The sequence below is a fragment of the Nannospalax galili genome, unplaced genomic scaffold, assembly GCF_000622305.1.
Source record: "Nannospalax galili isolate Female #2095 unplaced genomic scaffold, S.galili_v1.0 scaffold751, whole genome shotgun sequence".
In the NCBI taxonomy this organism is placed as follows: domain Eukaryota; kingdom Metazoa; phylum Chordata; class Mammalia; order Rodentia; family Spalacidae; genus Nannospalax; species Nannospalax galili.
The window spans coordinates 4,445,566-4,463,807 of record NW_008331125.1 but is presented as its reverse complement, the minus strand read 5'-3'; the positions used below and the strand labels follow the sequence as shown (position 1 = coordinate 4,463,807).

General features: G+C 38.7%; 1 protein-coding gene across 1 annotated transcript in view; it reads left to right on the top strand.

The window, feature by feature from the left end:
- Positions 1-18,242, top strand: part of Zswim6 (zinc finger SWIM-type containing 6) — a 185,022-nt gene that overhangs the window by 1,183 nt on the left and 165,597 nt on the right. The gene's annotated exons all lie outside the window — the stretch shown is intronic.

Here is an 18,242-nt window from a genome sequence, read left to right as displayed (position 1 = left end):
GCGCGGCGTTGCGGGAGTGGGGAGTCCGCCCGACACCGGGACCCGCTGCGTGCCCCAGTCGAGGGACCCGCGGCCGCCGCCCGCCCGGCAGCGCGCGCACCGCCCCCCGGCGCCCGCCACTTTGTTCTCCTCCTCAGGTTTATTTGTGCCCCTCTCAGTTTTCTGTCACCCTCGGAAAAGGAGAAGCCAAACAAAAGAGTCTATTTCTTTTCAGGGCTTGTAAAGTAGAAGATATTTGACAAAGGCGAGAGGAGGACTTGGGATTTAAAGCTGCACAGCCCCTTTCTCTTGACGGACCGGGAGAGTTTTCAGATCCCTCCACCGCCACGGGGGCTTTTTTTTTCTTTTTTCTTTATTTCTGTCCAGATATCTTTTCCAGTCATAAAGATGGGAATGAACTGGATTGAAGTGAACAATGCTGCGGAGAAACTCCCCTGTACCCGTGTTTTTCTTCTGATCGCAAAGGGCGTGTTTTCCAACCCTTTCCTAAGCTAGTCTGGTTGAAATGTAGTGGTGAACCCGGTACCTAATGAATGGGGGTGGATTTGGAAGTCAGTCTCTCAGCACCCCTCTTCCTCTCCCCTCTTCTCTCCCCTTCTCTCCCCTCTCACTCTCTGGTCCTCTCTCCCTTCTCTCCCCCTCCTCTCTCTCTCTCTCTCTCTCTCTCCCTCCCCCTCTCCCCCCTTGCTCTCGCTCTTTCTCTCCCCCCTCCTCTCCCCTCCCCTCCCCTCCCTCCCTCCCTCTCCCTCTCCCTCTCCCTCTCCCTCTCCCTTTCCCTTTCTCTCTCTAGTTAGTCTTTTCTTTCTGTCGTCCGATCCTTTTATCCTTCTCTTTGGGACTGGGCTGGGGGTCTGGGTAGTGACTCCAAGACAGAATTAAGGTTTGTTTTAATCCTGTCTGGTTAATTTGAATTCTAATGCAATCTGCAAACGTGATTTTCTGCATGGTCATTTATTTCCAAAGGCAGCCCCTGCGTCGCCTTTTCTGTGTTCAGCACCCTTTCCTTCTGTCTAGAGGGGGGTGCGTTTGTGAGACTATCCATTCTTTTTCCTTTTCTTTCCCGTTAACATCTAATTAACATTCTTTCAAGTTACATCTTTTTTTTTTTTTTTTTTTAACCCTGCCGGTTTTTGAAGCCGATTGAAGCACATCTACGGTTGGTTTCTTCTGGTTTCTCCGTATAAGTAACTAGAGTCTGCGAATTTTTATGGCTTGGCTGGCAACGTTGAGGATGTTTTTTCCTTTCTTTTTCCTCTTTTTCCTCTCTGTGCTTGACTCTGCTTGCAAGCAATGAGGAATGACAGGAGAGCACATAGGGAGGGTTTTTTTGGCTGATTGCATTTAAGCCAGGAATTCACTGTGAAAATAAAGCCAAGTGGCGATAAATAAAAGATGCAATCTTCTCTAGGAGACAGACACCCAGCGTGGGCTTTGCCTACTTTCATCAGTGGAAGAGGCCCCGGGTGAACAGTTGTGAAAGAAAATAGTAACTTTTTGAATAGTCCCCAAAGGGGAGGCAGCACCGAATGGAGCTGGCCTTGGTTGGTGTGAAGTGCTATGATGTTTCCAGTGTACTTTGAAGAGCTGACCACCACTTCGGAAATACTTACATACGTGCCTAACAAGTGCTGTACAAATTGTGGAAAATACTTTTGTCTCCTCTGAATTCTGCCAGTTTCCTTAATATTGTGCCAGGCAGCTTTGAGATGGAGGGCTGTTAAATAAATGCTTGGTAGCTAGCAATGAGAGACAGAAAACTTAGGACCAGGTTTTGTGTTCTGATGGAGGAGTGGAGGAGACTGTACTAGATTAAGCATCTAATTTAGCTGTAAGTGGTGGTTTGAATCAGTATTCTTAAGCTTATTTTATAATTGTGAGTTGTGTATCTATTGGAAACCAGATTTCTTCACTGGACCAAGACGGAGAAGAAGGAACTGTAGAGTTGGTGTCACTATAAGCAGTTCTCTGCCACTGAAAACTTAGCTAGTCTTATACAGAAAATTCATGAATTGTAGTCACAATGGGGACATCTAATTGTTGGACTTTACTGTTGAAGGTTATCTAAAGATTGAGGAGCAGGGAATTGAGCTTGCTAGAAATTAAGCTTGCCTGATAGACTTTTAAGAAGTATAAAAATAATATGCTAAATCTTTGGTAGTTGTTTAATTGGTGCAGAGTTGGCCATCAATGGGCTTAGGAAAGTTTAATAGAAACGATGGTTACTTATTTTTGCTAAATATACCAGATGAACACTGTCTCAGAAGATGCTGGTGTATATTATTGATCTCAACTAAGTAATGATTTAAAAATCACTGTATAAGCAACTGGCCTCAAATTTCTGTCTTGAGACTCCTTATATGATCTAAAATCAAATTTACAAAGGACAAGACATAAATTTAATTGGATAGAAATCTAAAAATTTCTGTTGGGCTGGAAATATCATAAACCAAGTGACACATCTAACTAGAACAGATATTTACAACTTGTTGGAACAAAGGTTGGCAGAAAATGCCTGAAACTTGGTTAAAAGAAAGATGAACAACCCAGTAGGAAACGTGAGCACTGCATTATCTTCCTTACATAAAGAGACACAAGTCCAAATAGGATGCAGTTTTTATTCACCCACCACACTGGTGAGGACTAAAGGATAGCTAGAGAGTAATAGTGCCCACATTGATTGGGGAGGTAGAGAAGATGCTGCTGCTACCCTGGTGGGTGTTACAATCCTCTGTGCCCTCTCTGGGAATTTAGCCTGTAGATAAAAATGTTCCGCATAGTAATGCTTATTGCTATATGAAGTAGTGATAGGCTGGAATCAACCTTAATTCTGTCAGAAGGGAGCTGGTTAAGAAGTACTCAGTGGGATACTATGCAACCATGAAAAATAAGTATGTTTATATGTTTTAACAAGGAAAGGTGACCATTTTAAGTGAACTACATAGTGTGCTGTACTTGTTTAAAACAGCAGCAGCAGAGTTTGATATAGATGCACAGAAATGTTTGCAAGGCAACATAAGTAACCATTGAACAGGGGACATTTTTGGAGAAGTGCAGCCAAGATGAATTGGCAAGGTTTGGAGGATTTTACTTCTGCCTTAAAATGAATGGCTTTTTTTTTTTTTGTAATTAAAGAAATTTAAAATTTACCTTTGAGTTTTTATGTATTTTCTGTGTGTTTTCATGTGTGTTTGTTGTGTGAAAATGATTTCTGAAGAACTGGTGTGTGTGTGTGTGTGTGTGTGTGTGTGTGTGTGTGTGTGTGTGTGTGTGTGTGTGTGTGTGTGTGTTTTGGAAGCAGTTTATTTTCATTTAAACAGTCATTTTAGAAGCAAGGCACCTTTAAGCACAAGTAGAATCTTTTATGTGAGAGAGGAGTTAGGTTTTTAAAGTAGTTGGCTTTTTCTTTTTTTGGTAGTTGCTTTTTGGAGAAAAAGTACTGTTCAAATTCTATTAAAACTTTGACTCATTATTACTGTTTTTGACTAGGGATGGCAAGGCAGTAAAAGGAGATATGTATTAGAATTAAAAATGAACAAAAATTTTGGTCAGATAATTTATTGATCTTTCCTTGAATATTTTGATTTTCTTTATTGACCAAAGATGATTGTGTAAAGATATGACTCTAAATGCATTGTCAGAATTGTTTTTTTTCTTTTAAAATTGATGAGCATACATTTTATTACATGCACTTTCAAGGCTAAAATACAGAAAAAATTTTCTACAGGATTGTATTCTTTTTTTTCTCCTTTTCTGGGAACTCAAATGCTAAGCAAGTTCTCCTCCCCTGAGCCACACCCCCAGCTTTTGATTAATGAAAAAGTAAACTACAGAAAAGAAAAAATTTTGGAACCATTCACATATGTACTTCTTTGTGTGTGACTTGATGATTGTTTATGATTAGTATTTGAAAGCATTTCTGTACCTGGTGGTCCTCAAATGTTCATCTTTAGATAAGGAATACTGGACATTTATTTATTATTCATTCTGGCTAGTATTGGTCCGGTGAAGAAATCTAGTGTCCAGTAGATGCAGTGTTTTTTTGAAGTTCAAATACTCATCCAACAAAGGTAATAAGGAGATGGCTCAGTTGGTGAAGTGTCTGCTAGGCAAGTGTGAGGACCTGAGTTGGGCTCCCCAGCACCCACATAAACAGTGTACAGCACTGAGAGGGCAGAGACAGGTGGATCCCTGGCGCTGGTTGGCCAGCCTGATGAGCTCCAGCTTCAGTGAGAGGCCTTGTCTCAAAAAATAAGGTAGAGAGCGATTGAGGAAGATGCTCATTGTTGACCTCTGGCTTCCATACACAGATGTACGCACACCCACATGTGCTCATACACACCCAGAGGAACAGGTACACACATCACATGAGTGCACACACACAAATTCTTCAACAATAACGGAAGATGGAATTGCAGATTTTTTGTTAAGCAAACACTTCTATTTTTACTTCAGTCTTACAATTTCATTTGTTTGTTTCTGTTTTGTTAGGGCTTGAATTCAGAGTCCCTTTGACACCAGGCACGTGTTGTACACTGACCTGTATCTGCAGCTCCCAGTCTTGTAATTTCTTGCTACATAGTTGTGTTATGAGTACACTCTTGGGTTGAAAAGACCAGACCTTTATGTTTTTCCTCTTGTGTTATATTTCATTCCTTTGGAAAATTCGAAACTTTCTTTTTAGAACATCAGGATGAAAGTGAGCCATGGCCTTCAATGGAAGATTTACTGCAATTAATCAAATGTGAAGTTCTTATTTTCTTGTGTGTCCTTGTTGATTTTTACGATGCTTATTCTGGGCTTCATTTCAGAGCTGCTAATCGCTTGCTCTCTCCATTCTAACTGTGTTTCATAAGGAAGAATACAGGCCAGCATTTCTCTGCTACTTACACTCTTGTTTAGCATTTGGTTAAGAATGTGTGGTTTTTGCTAGTTATATGTTCAGAGAACAGGATGGCTTTTAAAAAGTAATCTCTTTTAAAAATTGCGTGATTGGATTTTACTACTTCTGTTTTTGTGTTAGTTTTTGTGTTAGACTGTAAATTTTTTTCAGTGAATCGATGAATTTGGTATTTCGAAGAGGCCTATTTATGTATACATGTGATAAAACAAACTCATTTCATGTCAGAAAATTTCATAGGCGGAGTCATTACACCCAAACTACTGTAAACTTAAGCTGTATTGTTAAAAAGGCTATATATCCTAGAAAAAAAGTGAATTATTGCTAAGTGTGAATGTCTTAGAAATAAAGCATATATTAGCCCCCTTTTAAAAAAGAGAATAAACTACAAAAAACCCCACAAAATACTTTTTAGTTTTCAAATTACCATTTTAGTAATTTTTGAAAAATGGCAATTTCTCATAATAAAAAGTCTAATTAAACCTGTCTTGGTTTATTCATTTTTGACATGCACATGTTCAGCAATTACTCCAAAATTGAAAACATGAGCTGTTTCTTCCATTAAGCTAACAGGATGACTCTGCCTCCTTCTGAGAAATTAATATCAAACAATAATTTGGAGAAAAATGTTACATTGCCTTGTTCCATGAAAAGACACTTACATGTGTCGGTCTAGCTCATTTCTCAGAAGTAAAGCACTGGATTTGGTAAGATTTGTTGAAAACACCTGAGTATCTTTCTAGTTTTTGCTCTCAGTGCTCTGGGTGCTGCTAAGAGCATGTTTTGCAACTAGTTCTCATTTCTTTAAAAATAGGGTGTTTCTTAATTTTGTTCACCTAGGAAAGAAAGCTAAAGCAAGCTGTGGAGAGAGGGCAGTGTGGAATCTGCTTATCACTTTAAGCTTGGAGCTGTTGGAACCACCATCTCTCAGCCAGTAGTAGTTTTAACTGTTGCCAAAGGTGTGCTGATTTTTTTTTTTTTTTAATCTCTGAAATTCCTTAGAAGCTTGCATAGTTTTTTTTTTTTTTTTTTTTTTTTTTTTTTTTTTTTTTTTTTTTTGTGACAGAGTTGCCCATAGTGGCCTTGAACACAAGATCCTTCTCCCTGAGCCTCCCAAATGCTGGAATTACAGCTATGCACTGCCATGCCTGGCCTATTTCTGTGGGGCCTCAAGTGATACTAGTTTTGTGTTAGCTGATGTATGTGAGATACAAGTGATTAGAAAAAGAGACAAGCCGAGCGTTGCCATCTCAAACATTTCAATGGCCTTATCCTGTGTGCAGATCTGCTCTTCCATATAAAAAGGAACTCTTACAAATAAAATATGCTGACATTGTGCTGCTGTTTGCCGATGTGGGGGTTTTTAGAGATGGAAAGATGCCATTAATTCCAACTTCTCTCATTTTTTTTTTGTTTTGTTTGATTTTGTTTTTTGAGACAGTCTTACTTTGTTGTAGTTCAGGCTGCCCTAGAACTCATAGCAATCCTCCTGCCTCAACCTGTCTGAGATTATAGGAGTAAACCTCCATGCCTGGCTTTCCTGATGAGAAAAGCGAATGTAAATGGCAGAGATAAACACTGGGTTTCTGGTTTTCCGCAGCTTGTACTGTCTCTTGGTTTGTTGGAAATGTTTGCTAGTCTCAGAAATCACAGCAAGCAAGCATTTCTTTAAGGTAAATTGATAAAAAATGTTAGTGAGATTGCTTTATTGAATGTTATACAAGTATTTCAAAATAGCATTCTAGTTTCAGGCTAAATTCTAATGGCTTCTTCAGTTCAGCAATGCAAAATAGGTGCTATTTATTGCTAAATATTTCTAGATGTTGGGATTGTAGTGATTTCATGATATAAAAGTCCATGAAAAGTTATGGCTGCTAATGGCACAAAACTCTAGAGCTGTGAGTATAGAGAAATGTGTGCATGCACCCATGTAATAAAAGGATTTGCTGAAAGTTTACAGTGTTTGGGAAGAACAGCTATGCAAGAAAAAAAAAAGTTTATGCAAGAAAAATGTTTGCTCTGAATTTAGTATGTTTACGGTAGTGTGCTTGTTTAATATGTTCATGTATATCTCAGTGTTCTTGTCAGGGAGCCTCCTCCCTCATGCACCAGTACATAGTGTATTCATAGCCCTTCAGGACATGTACATGGCACACTGTTTGATGTGTTCAATTTTACTAACCTGTTGAACTTACAGAGTCTTAAACTTTATTTTTAGTGTATTGCCTGTGTGTATGTAACTGCACCACTTGAATGCAGTGCCTGTGGCATCCAGAAGGGGGTGCTTGGCCCTTGGAACTGGAGTTATGGATGGTTATTAGCCTCCATATGGGTTCTGGGAACCAAACCTAAGTCTTCTGCAAGAGCAGCCAGTGCTCTAAAGTACTGAGCAATCTCCAGCCCTGAACTTTTCAAGACTTTTTGTGTGACTTGGGGCAGTTCTTTACTGAATCAGCTTGATAGGATATCTGGTGAGATTCTTACTGCAACATTTACTAGTAAGAGTATTAAAAATAGCAAAATTTATACAGCCATTAGCATTGTACCAAATACTGCTGTTTGTTCAGTTTTTATTTCTTTACAACAAAAACGAATAGGGACTATTCTCCTTTAAAGTTGAATAACTGATGTGTAAGAGAAAAGGACAAGTGCTTGTTTTCCAAGACCAAACAGGCTCTGGTAAATAACAAAACCAGACTTGCATCTTTGGCTGGTGCTCTTACCTTAAGTAGTACCTCTCATCTGTGGCTCCCTATTCTTGATTATCTTTAAGTTTATAGTCACTTGCTACTTTCTAGAGTGATTTTCATACTGACCTGAATTTCAAATTGTAATCATGGCTATGGTTTTAATATGTATGTACTTGAAAAGCATTGCATCTTAATTAGGCCCTGAACCCATGGTCTCCTGTGTACATCACCCAATTACCTGCAGCTAGACATGTCTGAACCTTTGAAAGAGATCTTAACTTGCATGTTAGGTTGTGTTGGGTATGTGCTGCAGTATGTGTTCTCAAAGTATATTTTTAAAATTGTACATCCCATTTGAAGTCCCTTTTAAAATCCTGTGATTATTGATGCTACTTCTTGTTGCTAATAAAGAGATTTGAGTTTCTTTGAATGAGATAGTTTTACAGCTTCATCTGTGCAATTGCTGTACCGGATGTTAATTGGAAGGATGCAGTAGAACCTCTCAGTACATTTAAACTCTTACAAACCAGATAAGTTGATCAGATAAATTGGAAGCTCATTAAGTGAATTAATGTGCTTAAAACTCAGGTGACTGGCTGCCTGATCCTGCCTTATTTAACAGTCTATTTACTTAGTGTTTTTCATTGTTAATTAATGTCAGATCTTTACTATTGGATGATATTATACAGGAAATATCCCTAAGAAAATAATGTAGAATGGGCTCTTAGAATCAAATATTAAATTCATTTTTAAAAAGATTTATTTATTGGGCTGGAGAGATGGCTCAGCGGTTAAGAGCACTGACTGCTCTTGCAGAGGACCCGGGTTCGATTCCCAGCACCCACATGGCAGCTACGAACCATCCTTAACTCGTCCCATGGGAATCCGAAGCTCTCTTCTAACCTCCATGGCATTGCACTACACAGGTGCACTCACATACATGCAGGCAATACACTCATACACATAAAATAAGAATATGTGTTGTGAGTATGTGTTAGCCTGTGTGAATTTATGTGAACCTATGCATATGCAGGAGCCCAAGGAGATTAGAAGGTGATGTCAGATCTGTTGGATTACAGGTGGGTATGAGCTGCCATGTGGGTGCTGGGAACTGAACCTGGGTCCACTATAAGAGCAGCAAGTGCTCTTAACCTCTGAGCCATTTCTCTGGCCTCTCAATTTTAAATTGTTTGCATCAGCACAATTTAGAAATTTGTGCCTAGTTTTACCTGTTAAATATTTGCTGACAACAACTAGCCTTTTTATGAGTGAAGGATGGGCGTTTTATAATTGCGGTACAAAGGGCAAGGGCTTTTGAAGTGTACTAGTCTTTCTCAGGAAAGACTTGCACAGGTTGAAGGCAGCACTACTTTCAGTCATATTGAACCTTTGTTCCTGCTACCCCTCTTGTTAACTGGTTTCTAGGAAGAAATGGTCATGGTTTGTAGACACTTGCCATAAAATAAACCATAAACTCAAAATACTAGGAGCTTGTAGTTTAATTTTTGTATATAAGCAGTCTTTTAAAATATGTTAACCCTATTCCTTAGGACTTGATTTTTTTTTAAGCATTCTTCAGCCTTACTCAGCACTTAAGGGTTTTGTATTTCTGATGTTTCTTGTAGTTCGCTCTTTTCTTCCTCAGATAGCACTTGTGTACTTTTTGTTTCTTGAATCTTCAGCCCAACTAAACTGGCCAGTCTTACACACATTGTGGCTTACACCTTCTCTAGAGAGAGGTAAAACTGAGGGCTGCCTTGTCACCATCATAGAGTCAAGTGAGACCTGAAGCAGGGAGATGGAAAGGAATTTCTGAACTCAGCCTGCCTCATAGTCAGCCACTCCCTCTCCCCCATCTCTTTTTTCTTTCCCTCCCTCCCTCCTTCCCACTATGTCCCTTTTCACTCTCTGTTCCTTCTGGGGGATGAGTTGGGTGAAGTGAGTTGAGAGGCTATAGCAAAGGGCAGGCAGGCTAGAAGAGGCAAGAAATGCCTTTGGAGAGTACTCTGCTTCCTTTATTCCTTGCACTTGTCCTCCCACCTCCCATCTCCCACCTACCTCCCTTGATTTAGGGAAATTAAGCTGAGGTCAGAAGGACCTATGTGTTCCAGCTGCTGCTTAGCTGTTATTTTTAGACTGGCCCTACATCAGCCTGGCACTAAGCCATGGTGGCATAGGGCCAGTACTTTGTGGGACTGGTGGCCAGTGTCAAAAACTCAGTTTTTTATCTGTCTGAACTAAGTTTCAGACATATTCTACCTACCTGTACTTTTTTTAAAAATGCACTGTCTTTTAAAAATTGATTGATTTAAAAAATAGTAATCATAAATAATAAATCTTGAAACGTGATATAGAGATTTAGATAGGAAATTATTTCAGATAAACTTGGGCTTTGTGGTGGCACCAAGAGGTGTGACATTTGCCTGATTTGTTAATATGCCTCAGCATCTTTAAAACTGCCATTGCTGTTTGAGTTGTGGAGTCTGAATTGACTGATATAATTATAGGTGTCACCAGGCATTAAAAATACCTTTTACAACTGTTTTCATGCCAATGCATTTCTGTGTTTAGGTCTGGTTAAAGGTCTAAAATGCTCACTGTTCTTGGAGGGAATAGCAAAGTTTTATTTGAAATACCAGTATGTGAGCCTAGATTTTGCATACTTTAGCCAGTATTGTGTAACTCATGTTTGCACATTTGGTTCTAACCTTTGGGATGCATATGTGAATTTAGGAACTTAACTGACTATCCACTGCTCTGAAAATGGAAATTTTGACTTACTTGTGTTTGAATGATTTAGGGGAAGAAAAGGGAACGTCATAGTCTGAAATGGCATGTTTAGGAGGGACTTCAGTAAGAAGGATGGCATTTATGCTCTTTTGTAACAGTACTGGAAAAGTGGAGTTAGGGCTGGTTTGTGATGTACCATAGACTACACTCTTGAGTAGCAGAGAGACTGATGATTCCCATTTCAGAAGGAAGTGCTAAGTTGTACAGGCTAATGAGGGCTCTAATCTGACACGCTTCCCAAAGTAGTGTAAAGTAATTGGCCCAAATAATGATAGAGAATCAAACTGATTTCTTCTTTATCTTAGGGCAGTTTTTTCATGAATTCTAGTGAATTTACTTTTTGTGAAAATAAGAAAGCCTGAAATGACTTAGCGAAAAGTGAATTTCTGATCTAATAGCTTACAGAAAGCAAATGTTTCAGGGATTATTTACATTTTACTTCATTTTTAATTAATTATTTTGAGGCAGAGTCTCACTACATAGCCCAGGTTAGCCTTGAACTTGTGATCCTCATGCCTCAGCCTCCTTGGTATTGGGATTATAGGCATGTACTACCACTCCCAACTCTACATGCTTACATTTTACAGTAGTTTTTTTTCTTTTTCTTTTTTTTTTTTTTTTTTTTTTTTTATAATATGGGATCTTGTGGTGTAGCCCAGGCTGACCTGGAACTCACCATCCTCCTGCCTACCTCTTCCTCCCAAGTGCTGGGATTACAGGTGTATACCACCATGCCTGGTGTTTTGGATAAGAGCAAGCTGGGCACTTTGCTCATTTTGACCCAAGAATATTTTATTTCTTTTGCTTAGGGTGAAAGAAAACATTTAATTATAATTAGAATGTCTTGGGGAGGGTGTATCAAGTATATTGAACTATGTTTCAGTATAGTAATCATACCACATGGTGTCTTTTTACACTTAGAGGTATGGTAGTTCTTTGAATATGACTCTGAGAGGTGAACTAATACATTTAGATATTTCTGTAGATGTGTGTATTGATGGCATGTAATATGTTTTACACAAAAAAGTGTACCCAAAATTGTAGTCCATTGTATGGTAGTTGGTAAGTGACTATCTTTGGATTTTAATTTAGTTTAAATTGACTTAGATGTGTCATATATCACCTGTGCCTTCACAAGCTTGATTAAAACCAAAGCCTAATAGAGACCTAGACCAAGGAGTCTTAAAATTCTTATAGGTCAGGTGTTCAAATGATGTTCCTCATTGGATCTTCTCTGAGTGGTTTTTTTTTTTTTTTTTGCATTTCTATGGGTACCTCTTGGCAGTATATTTGAAGGTATTTTGTTTAAGCTGTCTCATAAATAACAGGAAGTTCCAGAAGCCTAGGTGGTATTACTTTATTTTTTTTTATTTTTTAAAAGATGCTACAGTGGTAGAGAAAAAAAATAAACCAGGTCATTTAAAAATGGTTTAAAAAACATTTCAGCAGATTTTAACTTCATGCATGATCTGGTGTTGTTTATAAAGTTTTTTTTTTTTTTTTTTTCTTTTACAGTGATGGGGATTGAGCCCAGGGCCTTGAGCATGCTACGCAAGCTCTCTACCATTGAGGCCTTCGTGCCCTGTCATCGGAGAAATTTATCTTCATGGTTTATAATTTTAGATGTTTAAGAAATTGGTGATATAGCTAGTGATGGAGTTTTCTTTAAAAATTATTATTAGGGCTGAATTTGTGTTAGTAATTCAGTTAGTAGTGGCTTGTCTTTTCATTTTGAAATAATGGAACTTGTAAGTTCCTATGCCTTCCTATGAAGTTCATTTTTTGACACAAGCATATGGTTTGTATTTTCTAAATATTTTTATTTTGTGTGTATGAGTGTATTGCCCGCATGTATGAAAGTACACCAGTGTTGTGCAGTGCCTGTGGCGATCAGAAGAGGGTGCACCAGATCCCCTGGAATTGGAGTTGTTAGCAGCCATGTGGGTGCTGGGAACCAAACCCAGGTCCACTGCAAGAGCAGCCAGTGCCCTTAACTACTGAGTCATCGCTCCGGCCCCAGTTTATATTTTCTAAACTGTGTGTGTGTGTGTGTGTGTGTGTGTGTGTGTGTGTGTGTTTCTGTCTGTCTGTCTGTCTGTCTGTCTGTCTTGTCTGTTGCCTACCCGCCTGCCTGCCTGCCTTCCAGGGACTTGGTGATAGTGATGGGTAAGCTCAGATAAGCACAAAAATTTAAGTGACTCTAGTCAGATATAGAGGGCTCTTCCCTGCTTCTAAGAATGTATACATCATTGAACTGTTTTTCTTGTTGTTGTTGTTGTTGTTTGTTTGTTTTTGACACAAGGTCTCTCTGTAGCCCCAGGAACTTGCTATGTAGGTCAAGCTGGTCTCAGTCTCACAGAGGCCTTCTTCTGCCTCCTAAGTGCTGAGATTAAAGGCACGTGCTACCATGCATGACTTTTTTTTAATTAAAAAATATTTATTTTTACTTTATGTATATGAGTGTTTTGCCTGCCTGCATGTATGTGAGTGCACGGTGTATGCAATGCCTGTGGAGGCCAGAAGAGGGTGTCTGACCCCTGGAGCTGGAGTTATGTATGATTGTGAGTGGCTATGTGAGTGCTGGGAGCCAAACCTGGGTCCTCTGCAAGAACAGCTAGTGTTCTTAACCTCTGAGTCATGTCTCCAGCCCTGGACTTTTTTTTTTAATGTTACATAAAGACTTTTTTGTTTGTTTTCGTATTTTGAGACAGGATCTCCCTATAGCCCTGACTGACTTGGAACTCATTATGTAGATCAGGCTGGCCTTGATTTCACAGAGATCCTCCTGCCTCTGCCTCCTGAGTGCTGGGATTAGAGGCATATGCTACTGTGCTCGGCCTATAAAAATGAACTTAAAGTTGGGTATGGTACATCTTATGGCTGTTTTATCAATATATTTGCTATTACATTTCTACAAAGCAAGTTGCCCGAGTTATTGTTTGCCTTTTAATCCTTTAAAGTTGCACAATTACTTTTTAAAACTTTTTCAGCTTTCCCTTTTAACAATTTAGAATTGAGTTTTGAACCCAACTCTTGTAAGCTATAATTAATAAATCTAAAACACTTCCTTTTTTTTTGTTTTTGTTTTTTTGAGTCAGGGTCTCACTATGTAGTGCTGGTCATCTGGAGCTTGCTGTGTAGACCAGGCTGGCCTTGATCTCACAGAGGTCCACCTGCCTCTGCCTTTATCTCCCAAGTAGGTGGAATTAAAAGCATATTCCACCATACTCAGCTCCTACTTTTAAACCACCTCATGATCTTTTAAACAAAAATTTTTTGAGGCAGGGCTTTACTGTGTAGTCCAGGCTCACCTCACACTCCCAATTTTTCTTGCCTCAGTCTCCTGAGGTGTGTGCCACCATGCCTACCAATCATTGTGTCCTAGAGTATACCTTTGTGTACCACTTTTTAAAAATGCCTATAGCTGACCAGAGCTATTATAGATAATGTTTTTAAAAAACTAGATTGAGTAGCAGTGCCTCTGTCCAGTGAAAGTAAGTGGACCTATGGACTGTAATATTCTACAGAGTTATTGAAGAGATTGACCAAACTTGAAAATTCAATGTGGAATTCTTTTTAATGTGAAAACTGCAGGAAACAAAGGACAGTTTCTTCTTATGGGACATCATTATGTCTAATCCTGTGCCAGAGTGCAGATTTCTATGCCTCATTGCTAAAGGGGAACATCAGTTAGCTAATCAGATTGACTCAAAATACAGAGTGTTAACAAATCTCTTGATTTTGGGAGGTGAGAACAAGAAAGCATTTAAATACAAAGTTCTTTTTCAGAATAAAAGATGGAGAGATGGCTCAGCGTTAAGAGCACTGGCTGCTCTTGCAGAGGACCCAGATTCGATTCCCAGCACCCACATGGCGGCTACGAACCGTCCTTAACTCCAGTTCCAGGGGAGCCCTAAGCCCTCTCCTGACCTCTGCTTCATTTCACGGCACTCACATGCGGGCAGTACACTCATAGACATAAAATAAATAAATAAATAAATAAATAAATAAATAAATAAATATTAAAAAGATGAATCTGTTGGTTTGGAAAAATACTGGCAATTGGGGCTGGAGAGGTGATGGCTCAGCAGTCAAGAGCACTGGCTGTTCTTGTAGACGACCTGGGTTCGAATCCCAGTACTCACAAGGTGGTTTAACAATCGTCTGTAACTCCAGGTCTAGGGGATCAGATGCCCTCTTCTGACTCCGAGGGCATTGCATGATGTGGGTGCACTTATGTAGACAATCTACTCATACACATTAAAAAAATTAAAAAGAAAAAATACTGGCAAATTTTAAATCCAGCATGGATTAATAGTTAATAGTGTCAGTACAGTGTGTGTATAGTAGACACTGAGATGTCACCTGAATGAATGAGACTATATGCCAGTCCTATGGGTATCTATATGAAATTTCCCTAGTTGAAGACAAAAGCTCAGGCCGGGTATGGTGGCGCATTCCTTTAGTCCCAGCATTCAGGAGGCAGAGGCAGGTGGATCTCTATGAGTTAGAGGCCAGCCTGGTCTACATAGCTAGTTCCAGGCCAGCTGGCACTTCAGGGAAACCCTTTCTCAAAAGGACCAAAAAAAAGGGGGGAGGTTGAATTTCTTAAAAGATTTATTTTAATTATATGTTTGTGTGTGTGTGTACGTGTATGTGTATGTGTACATGTACTAGCTACTTGTGTATGGGAGCCCAAGGAAGCCAGAAAAGGGCATCAGATTATAGGTGATTATGAGCTGCCCAGTGTAGGTGCTAGGAACTGAACTTTGAAATAGCAGCAGTTGCTCCTAACCACGGTGCCATTTCTCTAGTCCCCCAAATTCTTATATCTTAAATGTTCTGAGTCTGTGCTGACCTAGTCTTTTAAGAAGGTATTTTGAGTAAGAATATGAATATTGGATAGCTGGTTGGGTTTTAGTAATGGATACATCTTGCTTGTTTTTTCTCTTATTTGAGAGGACTCTTTTAGTGGTGACCTAAAAGTTATTCTTTGAAAGCAATTCCTCTATTGGAAGTTATGGCTTCTAAATAGAAAATACTTGAGTATTCCCATGCTGAACAGTACTTTTGATTAACCAGGAAAATACCTTTGTATTATAAATGCCTTCATAGAATTAAGAGAGTTAATATTTAAGGTATCACTTTTTAAAAGAAACCCTCAGGTAAGAGAACTGTGAGATTTTGAACAGTCACATAGTGAGACTGCCTCCCACCAAAAATAATCCCAAAAACAAAAAACCTAAATTTAATTTTTTGGCACCTCTTCCAACGATGATGTGCATAGGCACATAGAACTTTAGAGTGTCTGTGAGATCTTATACATTTTGAAAATACATTGGCTAGTTAATAATAGACATGGTTTATTAAACTTACATACAAAAGACCCATAACTTTCCATGGAGGAGAATTTAAGACTGTTTTGTCATAAAATAGGATTCACCAAAGAAGCTTTTTGAGCAATAGTTTGACAGTTGGGTATAGTCCGATTGGCTCATAGAAGGACTGGCTAGCCAGAGGCTGCACAGTCACCAGTTCCCATTTACTCAGCCAGTCTTGGTTTCTGCTTCTTTTCTTGGACTTCCTTTGCTCTTGTAAGCATTCTAATATTAACCTTGCCATATATCTTGTTTTTCCATGAGGAGTAAAAAATAAATCTGCTTAAAATTGTTTTTGTGTGTGTTTGGGGCGGGGGTGGGGGTTGGAAACGGACGGACGGACGGGACGGGAAAGATTTTTTTGTTTGGTCTTCAAGAGTGGATTCCCGCAATCTCTGTGGGATGGGAAATATATAATTTCTAGCAGATTCTCATTCAGACCAAAATGAGGCAATCAAGAGATCTCAGTATCCTTGGGTTTGATGTACCCTCTCCACATTACTTTATTTGCAACTTAGAGACAGATAAAATTTCAAATTGTTACTTGAAGTTGTATTTTCAGCAGATTTTGTATTAATAAATTTCTGTTTGTACACTTCTTGTTCTTTGTTGTTCAGAGGAGTGCCTCACCTCAGGTGCTTGCAGTTGGTCACTTAATTGTGCACATGAAATCATAGCACATGGCCATGGACTTAGAGAAGGGATCTGAGCCATGGGAACAGGAGAGTCTTCTGAATCTTGCCTTACTATCTGTGGGTCCCTAGGCAAGTCACTTACTGGCACTGAACTTCTTTTAGTCATTATAAAATGCAAATAATCATACCCAAGTTACTTATGTCACAAGGTTGCTAAGAGGTCCCACTTGGGACTACATGAAAGTAGTTGAATTCTAAAGCTTTAGACAAAAAGGAAATGTATTATTGTTATGTGACACCTTCTTCCATTCATTTTTGACTCTTTTTTTGTATTTTTCAAAATAGTGCAACCATCGTATGTTGGTTGTATAATTAGAGAAGGGAAGCACTGTTTTTTGAAAAAAATGGTTTATTTATTAACAGCACTAAAGTTTACTACTTATAGGTTGTATTTTGTTAACAGTTTATTATGGTTTATAATTGTCTGATCTGATACAACTACACAGTATGCTGTGTATGTCTTAGTGTTTCTTGTGTTTTTGACTCTTAGTGAATTTTGTCTTTACTTGAAACTCATGTTGGTTATGTAATTAGAGAAGGGAAACACTATTTTTGAAAAAAAGTGGTTTAGTTACTAACAGCACTAAAGTTTACTACTTATAGGCTATAGTTTGTTAACAGTTTATTATGGTTTGTAATTGTCTGAACTACATAGTATGCTATATGTCTTAGTGTTTCTTATGTTTTTGACTCTTAGTGAATTTTGTCTTTACTTGAAACTCTATAGAGTTCTCTTGAAAATAACAGTAGGAGTGTATCAAAATCACTCCATGGTACTCCTTTTGAAATTTTTTAATGTGTGTTTGTGTACTTATAAGTGGAGGCCAAAGGGCAACTTGAAGTCAGTTCTCTCTTTCTACTTGGTAGAAGTGGGAACCAGGAATAGAACTCTGTTGTCAGCCTTGGTGGCAAGTACCTTAAACTGCTGATTTGTCTTGCTGGCCCAGTTCCATGATATTGAATGGAATGGACAGTTTGTGGATTTAACTTAGTCTTTGGGGTTTAATTTTTAGATTTCCTTAAATACTACCATGGATACATACAGAATAGGAGAAAATAAAAAATTCTCAGTTTTAGATCTTTTTCTAAATTCCTTAAGTCATGTGATTGTAATTAAGATCTGTTTATCCTTTTGGGAGACTTGTATCTAGTAAACAAAACAAGTTAATATTTCCCTTCTAACTTGAAGATTTACAAATGAAGTACTCAGAAAATGAAGTGAAAATTTTTAAGAGCTTAGTATGAACTGAAATGTCATTTCTGTTGTTTTTTTTCCCCCCAAATTCTGTTTGGGTGTTCTTATAAATTCTTGCCTTGGAAGCTATGGCAATATGACCTGGGCTACTGACTACATTAACATCCAAAAGTTAATGCATTTTTTTCCCTTTTCTGAGCTCTTAATGGCTTTTCTGAACTTGTAGTTTATATCACAAAGCTCTTGAAGAAAAAAATTCAGTTGCTCTTTATTTATCTACATGGCTGTATAAGAGCAGACTTCCTGTATGCATAAGTGTGTTAATCAGTCTGTAAACTTCAGACAGGCAGAGATCAGCTTTTTGATTCTGTATGTACCATAGCTAGTATGATGCTGTCTGTTCCCTCCTGTTAAAGAACCTCCACTAGCTTATAGGACTAAAATCATTCGTAGGTGTATGAGTCCCAGCTTGGCCCAGCCCTGATCCTCATCTGCCTCTTACATAAATGTTTTCCTTGCCCTTCAGCTGTGTCTAAGTTGCCCTGCCAGCTGGAATGCCCTTCTTTACATAGTTCATGCCTTGTTGAAAGTCTGGCA